The sequence below is a fragment of the Schistocerca gregaria genome, chromosome 3, assembly GCF_023897955.1.
Source record: "Schistocerca gregaria isolate iqSchGreg1 chromosome 3, iqSchGreg1.2, whole genome shotgun sequence".
NCBI classification, from domain to species: Eukaryota; Metazoa; Arthropoda; class Insecta; order Orthoptera; family Acrididae; genus Schistocerca; species Schistocerca gregaria.
Genome location: NC_064922.1, coordinates 507821074 through 507837801, shown reverse-complemented (window position 1 = coordinate 507837801; position 16728 = coordinate 507821074). Strand labels below are relative to the sequence as shown.

The following is a 16728-nucleotide window of genomic DNA, read 5'->3' as shown; positions in this document are numbered from 1 at the left end:
GTAGTCAGGATATTCTGCGGCGCGTACTGCGTTCCTAGAGGGGTTTCCATTCAGCAGAATCTACAGATGTTTTCGATGTCACGCCTGGGCTACTATTAAGTCGTAACAGTACACCACGCAGCTTTATGATCCCATATAATAATAATATAATAGTAATAATAATAATAACTCTGGTAAAACTGCAAGTTTTGATTTCCTTGGAATTAAATTTTTTTAACATAAAAGAGAAGCAAGAACATGATTTAGCAGCTGTTAGGCTCGGTGCTGGTAACAATTTTCAGAGGATTATCACCATTCGAAAAGCTAATTTGTTTTCACGGGTACTGCCTAGGAAAAGGCTGTAAGAAACGGGTTCGAAAGATACTTTATTATGTGTCAAATCTGAATAACTCTTACAAAACGTATATATATATATATATATATATATATATATATATATATATATATATATATATATTAGCAGCAGTCACTCTCTGATATAGTCAATTTGTAATTGGTGTAGCATATCCCATAATGACATTAAAATCTCACAATTTGCATACCTTGGAAAGTTCTCACAGGACTGACATTAAGACGTAACAAGTGAAATAAATTAAGGGAGGATCACTTAACATTAAACGTACTTATTTCCATTAGCAGAAATTAACATTGTTAATCGATGTCCAAGGGGCTAAAAAGGTATTCGCAACAATAATGTAAGGTACAAAATCGCAATCTGACATTTCAGTTACTTAGGATATTTTTCACTCACAATGAACTCACTGAGTGCGAGGTCGCAAGTTCGATCTTTAGTAAGGCCCATTTGAAAGAGTTGTTCTACAATTTTGACAGAGTAAATGAGTCGCCATGTGCATCAGAAGGGCGACAGAAAACGAATGTCCAGGAGGTGCCGAGATCAATCGTCTATGGGATATATACATTGTACTTCACAAAACGGAAATCGTCGACATTCAAGAAATGTTCAAATAAACCATTAACTCATGGACACCTAATGAAAAATGGCGCGCCTCAGAGATCACAAAAGATTTGCACCATCAAGATCGAAGGCGAACTCCTTACGAATTGCAAACCGTGCAGGACATACTGCGCGCGACATAGATTACAGTGAGTTCACGGGAAGCAGTATATGGTTGCGTACCTTCGTACAGTGCTACAGAACTGGAAGACCTAAGATTACGAATTTTCAAACAAAGCGTCAACCTGATGATGCACAACGAACTGCGGAATCGTCGGGAAAATTTATAGATAAAATAAAAAATAGTATTCCATTGTTCAATAAGGAATTTGTTTTCAACTCCGATCAATCGATATTTAGGAGGAATGCATATGAAAGAAATCATGGAAATTTCAGATATCAAAAGAGTTGTGCCAATATCAACTATCGCCAATGCCGTAACGCATTCGTATTCAATTATGACGACTGTTAATCTGGATGGTAAATAAGAAGTTTATTGTGCTGCGAGATGTCTGTGTGCTCTGACCCCTAAGATTCTTTCTCATGTGTGAGATCTTGCATGGGCAGTAGGGAATATATACGTCACACCACGCAAGAGTGGGAAAATTGGCGTAAAAGAACAACTGTGGTATGATCACTCCCTTTGACCAATAGCTAATCAAATTAACTCGCTTTTGCTTGATTCCTGGTCTGCGTACAAATGTCATACTCCTTTAGAGCAACCTATCCTTCCTGAAACGTGTGTGGCACTTTCATTCATACAACCTGGAGCCCATGGCAAATTCAGCCTCTGAATGTTTTTTCTGTGCTTGTAAAACAAATTGGTCGGTAAAGTTGGGCCTTCATGGCCTGAACGGGACGAGTTTGGTTTAGTATAAAACATTTTATTGCACTATCTGTAGCTACGAATTGAAGGACAAAGTTTCACGATAAGTTCCACGACAGACTGCTTCGCATTCGGTTGCTTATCATCACATTCCATTAGTTCTCATCAGCCCGTCACACCAAAAAGATTCCATATGCATTCTTAGGAGTGGATACCTAGCTGAATGTCCTACACCGTTGTAACTCTCAATGAGTTCGTTTTCGATCTTGATGGTGCGAAACTTTGTGATCACTGTGGCGCGTCAAGTTTCATTCAGTGTTCATCGTGCAAGTTAATTGTTTTGAACATTTTTTGAATGTCAACGATGTCCATGTTTCGAAGTGTAACTCATACATCCCATAGGAAATTGATCTCTGCACCTCCCGGACACTCAGTTTCTGCTGCCCTCTCGATGCACATTATGAGTCATTAGCAGCTAATATTTTTTCCTGTCATAACTGTTAATAAAACACTTTCAAATGAGTCTCACTAAAGACTGAACTTGCGATCTCGCACTCAAGGGGTTTCTTGTCTGCATAATATTCCGAGAACCACGTAATTGAAGCGAAAGTATCACAAATCTTATAAAAGGGAGGAGCGATTAATATCTTTCTGATAAAAATAATTTTATAGAATAATAGTTCGGTCCTGGATGAAGGTAGGAAACAGTCCCTTCTATTCAGACTTTCGCCTGCAACGGGTCCGCTTGCGCAACTTCTGCGCCACGTAACTTTATTTCTTATTCTTGTGAGAAGAGTACCAACATACACAATACATGCTATAAAGATCTAATCCGTATCATGATCTTTCATGGCCGTTTCTTTAGCACCATTTGGCTGTTCGCTTTCCAAACTAGTTAGATATTACCGCGTGGCACCATCTCTGATGACATTAGGCATCTAACGAACTCCCTGTTACAACTGTAGTAGAGCGGCACATATAAATTACGCGAAATGAGATCCACGAGGATTCTGTTTTCAGCGATACTTTTCTAAATGCTTCAGTTTTGCTCGGGCACTTGCCGGAAGGCGCGTGAGAAGATTACCCGGGATCTCAATACGACAAGAGCAGCATTTCTTTTGAAGTGGACTGCAAATTATTCAGTCTCTTTCTGATGATTCTTTAGTTTATCTTTACATGGGATATTGAAGGGGTTTCCTCTTTCTTTACGCTACAGCAGCCAGAGAGAAGAGCGAAGGCAATAACGATGCTTGTTTGATACACGATCTGTTCCAACGAAACGAAATCGAAAGGAAACATCAGACAGAGTGAAACGAATAACCGTAAGAGCAGTAGGGCAGACACTTAATCGCTACTGCTAATGCTCCTCCGAGAGCTCCAGTCGATGAAATGGCACCGAACAAGCGCGGCGAGAAAGGCTGTGGATGAGGCAACTTGCCGACTGCAGCCAATCCATTACGTCACCTGCACTCCCCAGGGCTGCTGCTTTCGTCCCGCCCACAATACGGGCGGCGTCTTCTTGCGGACACTTTTCCCACTTTCCTCATCCCACGAAATCGTCGTCGCAATTTCCTGACGACGGCACGGCTACAAAATAACGTCCACGAGAAAACAGTTGCAGTTACTCAAAGCAACTGTGACTTATTATCACATCGCCTGTGGTTTCTATTCCCTTTCTCCATCTATCGCATCGTTTATAAAGGCATCTAAAATAATATCTTGCTTGAGATCTTCCGGTTTAGTCGACTGACGGGGATATTGCGTCTCTTGCTTCTCCCACCTTTCTGCATACACTGAACTGTGTTGCGTGGCGCTTGGTAACAGCTAACTGGAACTCACAGGTTCCCTGATCTATTACCTGCGATTAATTCACATCTTCCTCGAGCACACTTCACCCGACCTCATTAACCCGACCATAGCATCTTTCTAAGAGTGACCCAGTTACCATATGGCAAATTTACATATTACATCACTTGCATTAACACGTGCCGGATGTTCTCGAATGTGCAAAATCAAAACATTTGTACAATTTATTGTGATACTGCGACGGTACATAATGACGCACTGAAAAACGGTGATAGTGTTTGGAAATTTATCTTTAATAATCACGCCAAAATAAACTAGTGGGTGATGACTGTGTATCCTACTCACAATAAATTTAGAACCACAGTCAAGGACACTTCTCGCATGGGAGACCGAAATTTTACCAACCAATTCCTTAAAACGAGAGAGACAGGAACTTTGACCATACATGATTTCATCTGTATCTACATCATACTTACGAAAGCCACCTAATAGTGGCAGAGGGTACTTCTAGTACTAGTAACTGAGTCCCCTTAACCTTTTCCACTGGGACGAATAACTGTCGGTTAGCCCCTGTAATGGCTCTAATTTCTCGAATTTTATCGTCGTGGTCATTACGCGATATGTATGTGGAAGGAAGTAATATGCTGCCGACTCTTCCTAAAAAGTGCGGTCACCAAATTTCAATAGTAAACCTCACAGTGATGCACAGCGCCTCCTACCAATAGTGTTTCCAGAGCATCTCGGTAACGGTATCACGCCGACTAAAACGATCCCGTGACGAAATGCGCCGCTCTTTGTTGGATCCTCTCTACCTCTTCTATCAGTCCTAACTGGTAAGGGTTTCAGAGTGATGAACAAAACTCAAGTTTTATAGTCCCGAGGCAAATTGGGACGATGTTGGGTGTTGTGCTTGTAAGTACTATCTTTCTGCTGTGACTACAAAACACCACTATTACTAATGTTGAATAAAGCCTCGTAACCCGCATAATAGTAAAATATTAGTAACAAATTAAAATTTGGCACCGAGAGATCCGCCTTTCGTGTCCATTGCCTTCCAGTTTGATCCACTATTCATCGCCGAATGATTGGAAGTTTAGAGCTCTAACTGTAACTTTTCATTTCCTATCAAACTCCTCAAAAGTTTCTTGTCGGGCCATCCAAGTACTGTCCTAACGAGAAAGGATAGGAGTGAATTTTACTTCTGCACAGCCGCAGGGCTGTTTCAAACACGGAATTTCTCAATTTTCCGCTCTTACACACTTATTACCAAACATAAGCCAGGGGTATAATATAAAAAGCGATAAACATTTGTGGCGAGCTGATGCTATGTGGCTGGCCGGGATTCAAACCCAGATCTGATGCACTGCAGCTAAGTCATCGGATTAAGTCTCAGAGAGTTCAGCATGGCGACCGCAAATTCTTGTGCAGTTTGGAAATCGAGAGTATCATTGGCATGCAGAACCGCTGAATTTGTTCGGTTAGGGTTTTTTCATTACGATGAAAATTTTTGAAGAAGTTTTACCACTCCAAAGAACTGCCGTTTTTTCACATGGAGGCAAAGCACATGGAGGCAAAGAAGAGAATGGAGCTATGTGGGTCGCCCATAAAGTAATGTAGACTACAACATTTCTGTCTCCACCAAGAACGATGGTACGAATGGGAAACATTAAGTATGCATTATTTGAAGTTTCCCGAGCGCATGCCCAAATTTTCCGTTTCCTCCGACAGATAAAGTGTCTGCATTAATGTTCCAAAATAGCGTCTGTAACTGATGTAAGCTACAAGCCGAGGGCCACGAGCAAGACAGGCCGCGGCGCGTACGTCACAGCACGTGACACTGCAGGTCTTACGAGTGCCAGCAGTCGTCTCCGGCGCGGAGCGATTAACTATTTCAGACGAGTTTAATAATTCTTGACTGCGCGTTTTAGTGTATAAGCTCTCGATAGCACACGACAGAGTTAAGACCTTTAGTGGATGCAATTTCAATTGCATATTGATTTCCCTGGAGCCCTGTAAGGACACGTGCGTTCGCGAAGTGTGGCGGACAAGGCGACTAGTGTGACGTCACAACTTCGTTCCAGGACCCGTATATCTCGTGGGCCCCAGTTACAAGCAGCGTGCCGTCATTGAATTTCTCATTGCGGAATAAGGAACTGCTCGGAACACTCAAAAACGTTTGTGTGCAGTTTATGGAGCACCTGCCGGCGACAGAAGTACTGCTAGGTGAAGAGGGTGAGGCCATTACGAGAAGGCGATTCGGCAGAGCAAGATTTGCAGCGTTCGAGGAGGCCATCCACGGCCGTCACAAGTGACATGTTGTAGCTTGCTGATGTGCTCAGTCGCGAGAACCGATGTTTACCGACTCGACAGTTGGCGCTGAAGCTGTCAGTCAGCAAAGGAAGTGTGAATGCTTCGTGACCAGAACAAGGAGTGGTACTACAGGACATATTCGCCCTTGTGTCTCGCTGGAGGGAGGCCATAGAACGGGAAGGATATTACGTGGAATAAGACGGAGTGTACCAGAAACAAAATTTTTTCTTGTGTGTACGTTTCACTGTATTAAATAAATAATTGCTGAGCAAAAAAACGAATTGGTGCACTACATTCGGGTTGACAAACGACAATACGATCATACAGGATAGTGTGCACCATAGTTTGGTCCTACGCTATGTGAAAATATAATTTTGTTATAGGACAGAGAGACAAGGACGAGGCGCGGTCATCGTTTACAGTAAAATTCATAAAAATGTCACCAAAAAGCCTTCAGTTATGCGAAATGTGGCCTTAGTACGTACGAGAGGCTGGAGGCTGTAAGCGATTCTTTTGGTTAAGTTCCCGTAAGCCAAGAAGCCGGCGGGCGGAAGTGCAGGTGCAGTATGACGTAGTCGGTGGCAGCAACCTGTTACTCGCTGCAGGGACAGCCTAACATGGAGGCCACAGCGCCCACCACTTTCTCCGTCCCATCGTAAGGTAAACCGGCGACCGCCGCGCAGACCGGCTCCACCACTCACCCACGCAGCCCTGCCCAGTGTAATCGCAAGCATTACAATCACCTCTTTCATGCAGTTGTCGTAGCCACACGTTCTAATTATTTTTATTCGAACTACCTGTTAAGTATTTTCTAGTTTTATTGAGAAAAAAAGCAACTAGCGACAATCACACTTTTCACAGTAGTGTTTGCACTGGTCCCCCCTCCCCCCTCCTCCCGCTTTGAAATGGGCCAAACACTGCTGAAGTTAACCTCCACGTTTACGAGTTTGCATCCAGGTCAATGTTGTCATTTTATACGACATTTTATGTCTATAATATCCATCTGCACAGTCATATTAGCTTTTAATGTCGTTCACTGATGACTGATCCACTCCAGTGAGCACTAGTGGAAATACTATCCGGTCTAAAACAAGTTACCTGTAGACTTATGGGTCCCACTTACGTCCAAATATTATTGTCAAACAGTCAATACACTGGCCGGCGCAGTAGCCGAGCGGTTCTAGGCACTTCAGTCTGAAACTGCGCGACCGTTGCCGTCGCAGGGTCGAATCCTGCCTCGGGCATGGATGTGTGTGATGTCCTTAGGTTAGTTAGGTTTTAAGTAGGGGACTGAGACCTCAGATGTTAAATCGCATAGTGCTCAGAGCCAGCCAGTCAATACACTGACGGTCTGATAGAGCGTACTGACATACCGTCAATACTAGAAATACTGGAGGGCACTATTGGTAGCTCCAAAAATATTCTCCGTATCGTCAATACGGACTGAGCGTGTAAAGTTGAGCATTATCGGTTTCACAATATTTCCCACTCAGATGTTGATAGAGCTTCACGAACCCGTCACTCGGAGTTAGTGTGCACTGTTTATGTTTTCAGTTCGTCTTTGTGCATAACATCACTCAGCTCTCTTTTTCAAGTAGTCTTTTAGCACAAGATAGTTTTACTATGATCATGCAATGATAGTTGTAGGAAATGGTAGTAGTAGCGACCACGGCCTTAAGCCCATAAACCAAATTTCAGCAATAGTCGTCATATTTACCACTTTAATGTGTTCAGTGGAGGACTTATTACGGCATTCCTTTCGTTATCAATCTGAAAACATAATACGCCTTGCCATATAACGGGTGTATCTCCTATGCGTTGTCAAGCGCATGTTCTTTGGTGTTTCGCCAGACAGTTGCAATTTCGTTTTTGTTACGTGTAGCTATAGCCATCCCAAACAAATACTGGTACTGCTCAACATGTTTTTCATACGACACCCAGCGTCGACGAAGAACGTCGGTTTGTTTCTCATCACAAACAAAATGATTTTTAAATTGCAATTTTACATGCCCATCGATGGAGCGGTTTCATATTAGTCTAGAGTGTTATTCGTTTTATCGGCTTGTATTAACAGAAATAGTAAAATACGGAGAATATTCAGTACTCCAGCAGCGATTTACCAGCACCTCTGCAGGGCTGTAGGAGTCAGCGCGGACCACGGCGGTGCTGTCGCTGCTGCAGTAGAGGTTATTCTTCGTGTTTTACTGTCCCTGCTAACACATAACGAGAAAACGAATATCGCACTAGACTAATATGGAACCGCTCTGACGAATGCGCACGTAAAATTCCACTTTAAATATTGTTTTGTGTGTAAGGGGTAACAAAACGACGCTTTCCACGACGCTGGGCGTTGCGTGAAAGCCGTAAAGAGCAGGATTTATTTGGACTGATTACAGCTACAAGTTGCAAAAACGAAATTGCCGAAACAGCAAAGAAACTGCGGCTGACGACTCTTAGGAGAGATACCCTGTATATGCAATAACTGCAAGGTATGAGTCAGTCTCACCACAGTCTCACAAAAAAGTGATTACAGGCAGCCAGACTATCCAGAGGATCTCCTGGCAATGACATATCAACTAAATAGCAGAAACAGTTCTTTTCAGAGTCCATTAACAAGAAACACAGGACTGTCAACTATCAGACTCCTTCAACTGAATATCGAAAGCATTAAGGACTTGTAAAGACAAACTTAGTTTCTTGTGTGTCAATATCTACATATGTAAATGTAATTTTTGATGTGTCTGTATTAGCCATACGCTAAATAATAAATTACGTTAATTATCTGAATATATCGTTGCAGAGCAGATGTAATTACTTAACATGTTTCAATAACATTTCTACTAACTGCGTTTCCTGATATTACTGCACTAAACCTCAACCATTGGAATGACCTGCCTGTTTGCAAAAATATCGAAGTTATACCTAATCTCTCTTAGACTGCGATTGCCTCTTACATTAACGTATCATGCTTCTCTACCTTACATAGCGTCAACAATAATTTGTAGTCAGCTGCAGGACTCATCCGAAAATAGTTTCAGAATTCTTTCAGGTCCGTGGTGGTTTTAGTCAGGAAGTTGCTCTTTTTTCATCCATTCTCGGAGTCATTTGCTGTTTTTCGTTGTTTCCTGCTGGTTACTAGTTCTAGCTATTTAATAATTGCGGCACACACTGTAAGCAGGCTGTTTACGTTTTTATGTTGGTAACACCGCGTAACGCTCTGTATGAAAACACTGACTGTGCTGTGTGCATTCTGTGGCTGGTTGGCATTGTTGGTATATTCGCTATTGTAGTGTTGGGCAGTTGGATGTGAACAGCGCGTAGCGTTGGCCAGTTGGAGGTGAGCCGCGAGCAGTGGTGGATGTTGAGAGAGAGAGAGAGAGAGAGAGAGAGAGAGAGAGAGAGAGAGAGAGAAGTGCCAGAGTTTTGAGAAGCTACTATATGCGGACGATCTGGACGTGTGTCCGCCCGAAAAAGGAAATTTGTAAAGATGGAGGTCATGAATTGATATTTGATGACTTCTGAACATTATTAAGCTAAATACATTGTCCTCTATCAAAAATCCTTCATTTGCTAACTATGCCTATCGGTAGTTAGTGCCTTCAGTAATTAGAATCTTATATTTAGCTGGCAGTATTGGCGCTGCTGTATTGCAGTAGTTTGAGTAACGAAGATTTTTGTGAGGTAAGTGATTCATGAAAGGCATAGGTTATTGTTAGTCAGCGCCATTCTTTTGTAGGGATTATTGAAAGTCAGACTGCGTTGCGCTAAAAATATTGTGTGTCAGTTTAGTGATGATCAAAGTAATGAGAGAAATGTCTGAGTACGTTTCAGTTTTGCTCAGCTGTTTGCTGGAAAACCTCTTAGTCATTTGATTTTCAATTTCATTTTTAATTTTTTGTAAAAGGACGTTTCAACACTTTCTTTTCTTTAGAAATATCGCTATTATTGACAGTGTGAGGGTCGGTTCAGTATACTGAGGGATTGACAATCTAATATTGTCAATAAATACTGAATGTGTGCGGCCCCTTTATGGATGCAGCTACCCCATTAACGGTTTGCTGACGTATACTTAAAGTTAAAAATATGTTGGTATGTGGTTAGAATAGCATTTAAGAGTGATCATAGAACACTCGAAATGGGCACACTGCAAGTGGCAGATAAATAACTTGAAAACGCAATCGCGGTTCTCTCTCCACTGTGAATGACGAGACAATTGTGGCTATTTTATCACCGCTCCAAGACCATTAAAACGGATTATTATGAACCTTTAGGAGAGATGGTTTGGGATGACGTTCTCACTAGATGTTTCACAGGCAGTTCGTTATTCTGCGTGGGGTTCACTGCTGTTCATACGTATGGAGAACGTCTTGTTGGATCATCGGGAGAGTTGATTCGCAGGAGGATGAAAGGCCTACCTTGCCTCGTAGCCTATAAGAGCATTACACGAAACAGGTTGGTCCTCGTCCTTGCAAATCGCAGGTAGACGCTGTTAGTCTGACGACTCTCCATACAACAGCTGGACAGTAACCTCTAGAGCTATTTACGTACGGAGCACGGACAGCATTTTATTGAAGTACTGTGGGGATGTCTCCTAGCGTGACAGTTTTACTGCTTTGCGCTTTTACGCTCACGTGTTTCGGTTGTGTTTCACACTCATCACTCGTGTTATTTACCTTATGTTGCAGTTTCTATACAAGATGACATCTACATTGTTGTACGTCGAACTGTTGTATACTGTAAAGAAAATTATATGACTGTTTTGAGTGAAACGTGGCGCTAAGCAAATGTTGAGGGAATTAGCCTACGGAATAGCAAGCGATACATGAATTGCATCCGGAGTTGCGAATATGAACAACCATCAGTTGTATAAGGGAATGACGACAATGAAAATCTCTACCGGACTGGGACTCGAATCAGATTTCCCGCTTAACGCGAGCGGTCGCCTTAAACCACTTTGGCTACCCGTGCACAACCCACGGCCAGACCCAAACTCCCACATATTGTCGTTCCTGTGCTCGTACACACATTATGTACTTCTCATACAGGGAATACATTTTAACTGGAAGTCGTTGCCTCGCATCCGCGGATAAATACGACATTGCAGTGTGTGTGTGTGTGTGTGTGTGTGTGTGTGTGTGTGTGTGTGTGTGTGTGTGTGTGTGTGTGGTGTTAATAAGAACGATGCATTGCTCTTTCGGAGCTGTATGCATGTCCGAAGAAACATTGCATCATACTTCTTAACAACAAAGCAACTGCAATATCGTATTCATCCGCCGACATCGGGCAACCAACTTTCAATTAAAATGCCTCTACTGCAGGTTGTAGATACATGGTTGATGTCATATGGCAGTTTGGGTGTAGCCGCAAGTACCTGATAACGGCTGTCGTCGCCGCAGTGCCTATTTCTTCGTACATGCGTACATGCCCGAAGGAACAGGCGCTATTCTTAACAAGGCACTGCTTTCCTTGACGACACAGGCACTACTATATCGAGTAGCAAACGTGGTTTGCTTCAGTTGAAGATTTGTGTGAGTAATCACAAACTGCCAGTACCGTAAAGAACACATCGTTTGAAAGTACTGCAGTACTGTGCTGCACGTACCCGAATTGTAAATAAGACACTGATACTGTAGTTGGTCTTCTGCTGCACTTCCAGTCTCCGTAGCTGAGTAGTATTTCTATCTTCTCCTCGCTCGTGTACTATGTACTCAACAAATCTTTAACTGAAGATGATTGAGCCGCGCGGGATTAGCCGAGCGGTCTGGGGCGCTGCAGTCATGGACTGTGCGGCTGGCCCCGGCGGTGGTTCGAGTCTTCCAGCGGTCTTGTGTGTGTGTGTGTGTGTGTGTGTGTGTGTGTGTGTGTGTGTGTGTGTGTGTGTGTGTGTGTGTGTGTCCTTAGGGACTGATGACCTTAGCAGTTAAGTCCCATAAGATTTCACACACATTTGATCATTTTTTTGAAGATGAGTAACAAATCTAGATCACAGTCGCACACAAACACAAACATAATAGACTACACGCAATGCAATCATGAACTTTACAGCTATTAAGAGGTGATAGGAGCAGTTTTAAAGATGTAAAGCAGTACAGTGAAATCGTGGTTGGCCGATCACTGGACTAATAAAGGTTGAACCAGCCGCTCAGGAAAACATTAACAGTTCCACACTAAAAGTTTAGTGTGGATCCGGACAATTTGACAGAATTTTAAATCGCACACCACACTCGCCTCGTCATTCACTGAAATTGAGGGCACGGCCTCACTTAAGTCAACTGCTGCTGTCTCGTCAGAATGTTACGCGCACTCCGTTTAAGTATGTACCGAAACGTCGTATCGAGCCGTGACCCCCTCCGCAACACAACACATCACAGCCTTGTGCCCTGAGCCCACAAGCTCTCTTTTGGCTGTCTGTGACGAGACTGGAGCTATCGTTAATACGGGAAGGCCACTGGAGTTACTCGTACTTCTCTCAGAGCAGACGCAGCACGCAGCAGCGGTGACGCGTGGTGGTATTTTAAAAGGCGAGCCACGTGGCGGCGCGCCGCCCACACTCGACTGACATTCCGAGCTGCGTGGGGCGACCGGCACGGCCCGTTACACACGCACTAAACCGGTGGGGGAGGGGAGCAGGCACCTAGCGCCGAACACAGACCATGCATGCAGGCTGTCACATCCTCGCCGCTGTTCCTCTTGACAGTTCTGTCAGCAAATAAGCAGGCATTGGACCCGTCCCTACAGCGTGTACAAGTTGACGTGCCGAAACAACTGCCAAAGTGTCTGCAGTTTCACTGCAATCGAACATTGCAGTAAATGCGGCAATTAACGTAAACGGGCCCGCCAACCGGAGCGTTTTCAATTGCGTCAATTACCTGCAAACAACGAGATGAGTCAGGTCGATGGAAACTGCCGCGCTACAGTTCTGTGCCGAAAAGATAGAGAACATCACTTAACGTCCAGTGTCTGCCCATAATGTTCTGTGGTCCTGCAACTTATTTTTAAAAAACTCTGTAAAACTTAGAGGCATTTATTATTATTCTTTATTCAGATAACACACAGTACCATTTGTGGAATATTAATTGCTCTCTACTCCGAGGGTGCAGAGTTTCAAAATAAACATATCGCTCAGCTCTGGAGTAGCGCCCCCAGCGACAGACAATGACGGTGTCAGTTTCTAATTGTCACGTACAAACCAATCTCGGTACTGAGGCTTCAGTGATCAATACTTATCTCTTAGTACTATTTGACATTATTGTTTCAAGCAATGATCACTTCGTGGTTTTTCGAATCAGCCGTCTGCGAGAGAGCTCTGGTACTTAGCAGTTTTACATATTCTAGATGTGCAAACATCGAAACACTTAACTTACTCACTTTAGCTGCATGCTTCGTCCTACATGACCGATTATTTTGTACCGTGTAGCAAGAAATTGATGCCTATCATTCTGAGTCTGTGTAGTGTTCTACTGCTGGATGTCGGAGACTGTATTCTGATTTGAATATTTGTCATTTTAGTTTCCCATTTAATTGCATTTAGTCGATGGGCGTGTTCTTCGGTAGATCAAATCCGTTAGTACCTTCATGATATCCATAAAATAAATTGGCTATTGCAGTTCGTTTCTTACGTCAGTTTTCACTTTCATCTAAAACTTCAAGCGAATGGACCTAGGTGCATCAAGAAAGTTTTTTCCCTGCATTCCAAGAGATGGAAAAGACTGGAAAGACTACCTAACGAATGGTGGTAGATGACATTAAGAAATCTGCTGGATCAACATGGATGCATGCAACGGAAAACAGTAATGTGTGGAAAAGTCGGGAGGAGTTCGACAGGGGACGTCAAATGGTTGATGATTACGTGCATAGACCAGTGAGGATCCGATGGGAAAGCGTAAAGCATTCGTGCGTTTTCTGTCGTAGCAGAGAGAACAACTGTATGCACGATCTGAGCGACGGCGCGAACAGCTTTTCTCGCATTAATCTCTGTCTACATTTACATTCAGACTCCGCAAGGCAAAATACGACACATTGCTGAGAGTACTCTGTACCACTGCTAGTCATTCCTTTTCCTGTTCCGCTCGCAAATGGAGTCATGGAAAAACGACTATCTATATGCTTCCGTAGGAGCCCCGATTTGTTAGCTTACGTTGGTGGTAACACAATCGTTCTGCAGTCAGCCGCAAATCCCGGTTCTCTAAACTCTGTCCATATTGAAACTTCCTGGCAGATTAAAACTGTGTGCCGGTCCGAGACTCGAACTCGGGACCTTTGCCTTTCGCGGGGAAGTTTTGTCCACAGTGTTTCGAGTCATGGATTCCAATTTGAATTCACGGAGCATTTCCGCAGTTCTCGCTTGTTAATTGAACATAACGACAACAAATCTACCAGGACGTCTCTGATTTGCTTCGATGTGTCCCTTTAATCCGATCTGGTGGGGATCTCAAACTATCAACGCTCAAGAATGGATCTACAAGCGGTCTACTTTATATACGCTCTACATTTTCCTTGAATTATCCACACAACCCGAAGTCGACCATTCGCTTCCTGCAGCCGAAAGTATGCCGTTCCAATTCAAGCCCACTTGCAACTTTACCCCTGGACGCCATGTGTTAAGCAGAGCACCACTTACATTGTATTCGAACATTATAGGATTCTTTTTCCTACTCCTCTGCATCAGCTCATTTTTTTCACATTTTCACCAACCTGCCAATCATCATTTCTAACAGAAATTATATCCAAGTCATCCTGTATCCTACAATAACTTAACGAAGAGAGCAGTCGTGCGTTGCTGCTCACCCTATCCGACAGATCGGTTAAGTACACAGGTAACAAGAGCGGGCTTGTAACACGTTCCTGGGTCACTCCTGACTGTACCTTTGTCTCTGATGAACACTCGACTTACAGTACAACGTATTGGATTCTATTACGTAAAAAGTCTCTGAGCTACTCACGTAGGCTCGCGGAATATCGTGCGTGAAAAGAACAAGCTGAGTTTCGTATGAACCACGAGCGAATGCTTTCTAAATCCGTGCTGATTTGTGGGCAGAAGCTTTTCTGTCTAACGGAAACTTATTATATTCTAACTTCGAATATGCTCAAGAATTCTGCAGCAAATCGACGTTGCGGATATTGGTCTTTAATTTTGCGAGTCCGTTCTTTTACCCTGCTTAAATACACCTCCGCTTTTTTCAAGACTTTGCTCTGTGTGAGAGATTCGCAATAAATGCAAGTTAATTAAGAGGCTCTGGTCCTATAGTGGAAAGAGCCAGTAATTCCATTATACATTCGTTTTCAACCCGCTTTTCCCCTTCAGGCACACTGTACAACTCATACGAGTGGAATTTTCTACTGACATCTGCATTTAGCTCTCGCGTTAGCTGGAAGACAATTGACGCTGTTTGTAAGACGAAAGTTTGTGCTGTTCATTCTGGTCGTAAACTTTCAAGGTAACTGCAATCTGATACTTAGTTTATGTGATCGAATATTAATTTTTAAGGCAATGCTGCTGTATGTCTTTACGTATCGTCCTCACAATCCGGCACAAATTGATGACTTTTGTAAGGTTTGGCTCAAATGGCTCTGGGCACTATGGGACTTAACATCTATGGTCCATCAGTCCCCTAGAACTTAGAACTACTTAAACCTAACTAACCTAAGGACATCACACAACACTCAGCCATCACGTTTGTAAGGTTTATGTAATTCATTAACGATATCTACAAGAAATTACTTTCAACTGTACAGAAAATTCTAAAACTGAATTCATTAAAACCAAAGCAGAGTAAGTACATGGTTTTCCTTGAACGGCTGAAAAGAAAATCAGAGGAAGCTAAAGAAAACAACGACTTAAAGAACGCCACTGGAGTGAACAATGATATAGCGCATAACAAACGCAACGACATCCGTAATGAAATTCCGGTAAACGCATCTCAGTTTACGAAATTTAAGTACTGTAGAGAAACGGAATTTATTTTTAGAAACTTAATCCATGATGGGAGACGTTTATTTTGATTTTTCTTCCTTACAATTCCTTCAGACCAAAGGCGGTTGCCATCGACGAGGGCGGTAAAGAAATAGGGTGGCGAAAATCAAGTCCCTCGCCGCAATGGGAGAAAACTTGAAAACTTATTGTCTGGTCCGCGTATTGTGCAAACTTTAAACGCCAATGGTAGAAAAAGACGAAGTCTAACGGCCTGTCGATGTTGAGGTTAAATAGAGATGGAGGTGTGGAGACGCAAAACTTCAATGGCGCACAGCGTAAAAGGTATAAGGATGCACTGAAATGCAAGATGCAGAAATGCTTTATTATTGTTGAAAACTGGAACACTACAACATCTGAAAGTATCGCGTAGACTTGTTTATGAAGGCCAACGACACTTCCAATAGCCACGTCGAAATCATGAAGAAATGGATAAGCGATATGCAACAAAGAAGTACAAGTTTGTCAACATTGTGGATGACTTAGCGGCACGAGAATAGGCCTACATAGCCCCAGAGAACCGACAAACAACGTGCTCCTGACGTCCGCAAGAGAAAAAGACATATTCGTTAACGAGTGATAGAACAGGACAGAGTGAAGAGTTGCAACAAAATCCATCTTCGGACTGAAAACAAGAACAGCAGCAGCCGCCCATGATGATGATGAATCACTGGAACGCTATTTTAGATTCGATAAGGAATTGGAAGGCAACTGTGTTGGTTACGTAAAAAAAAAAATGAATACAGTATTTGTGTAAAGTAACACGGGAGTCTGTGGCGCAAATCCGTGAACGGGCTACTGGCCAGATTGCAGATAGATTGCAGCCTTTCTTCGCCGCGCATTAGGACAGAGAGGGAGGCG

General features: G+C 43.0%; 1 protein-coding gene across 4 annotated transcripts in view; it reads right to left on the bottom strand.

The window, feature by feature from the left end:
* The window catches only part of LOC126356311 (cyclin-dependent kinase 14), a 1047636-nt gene that overhangs the window by 768388 nt on the left and 262520 nt on the right, over positions 1–16728 (bottom strand). The window lies entirely within an intron of this gene.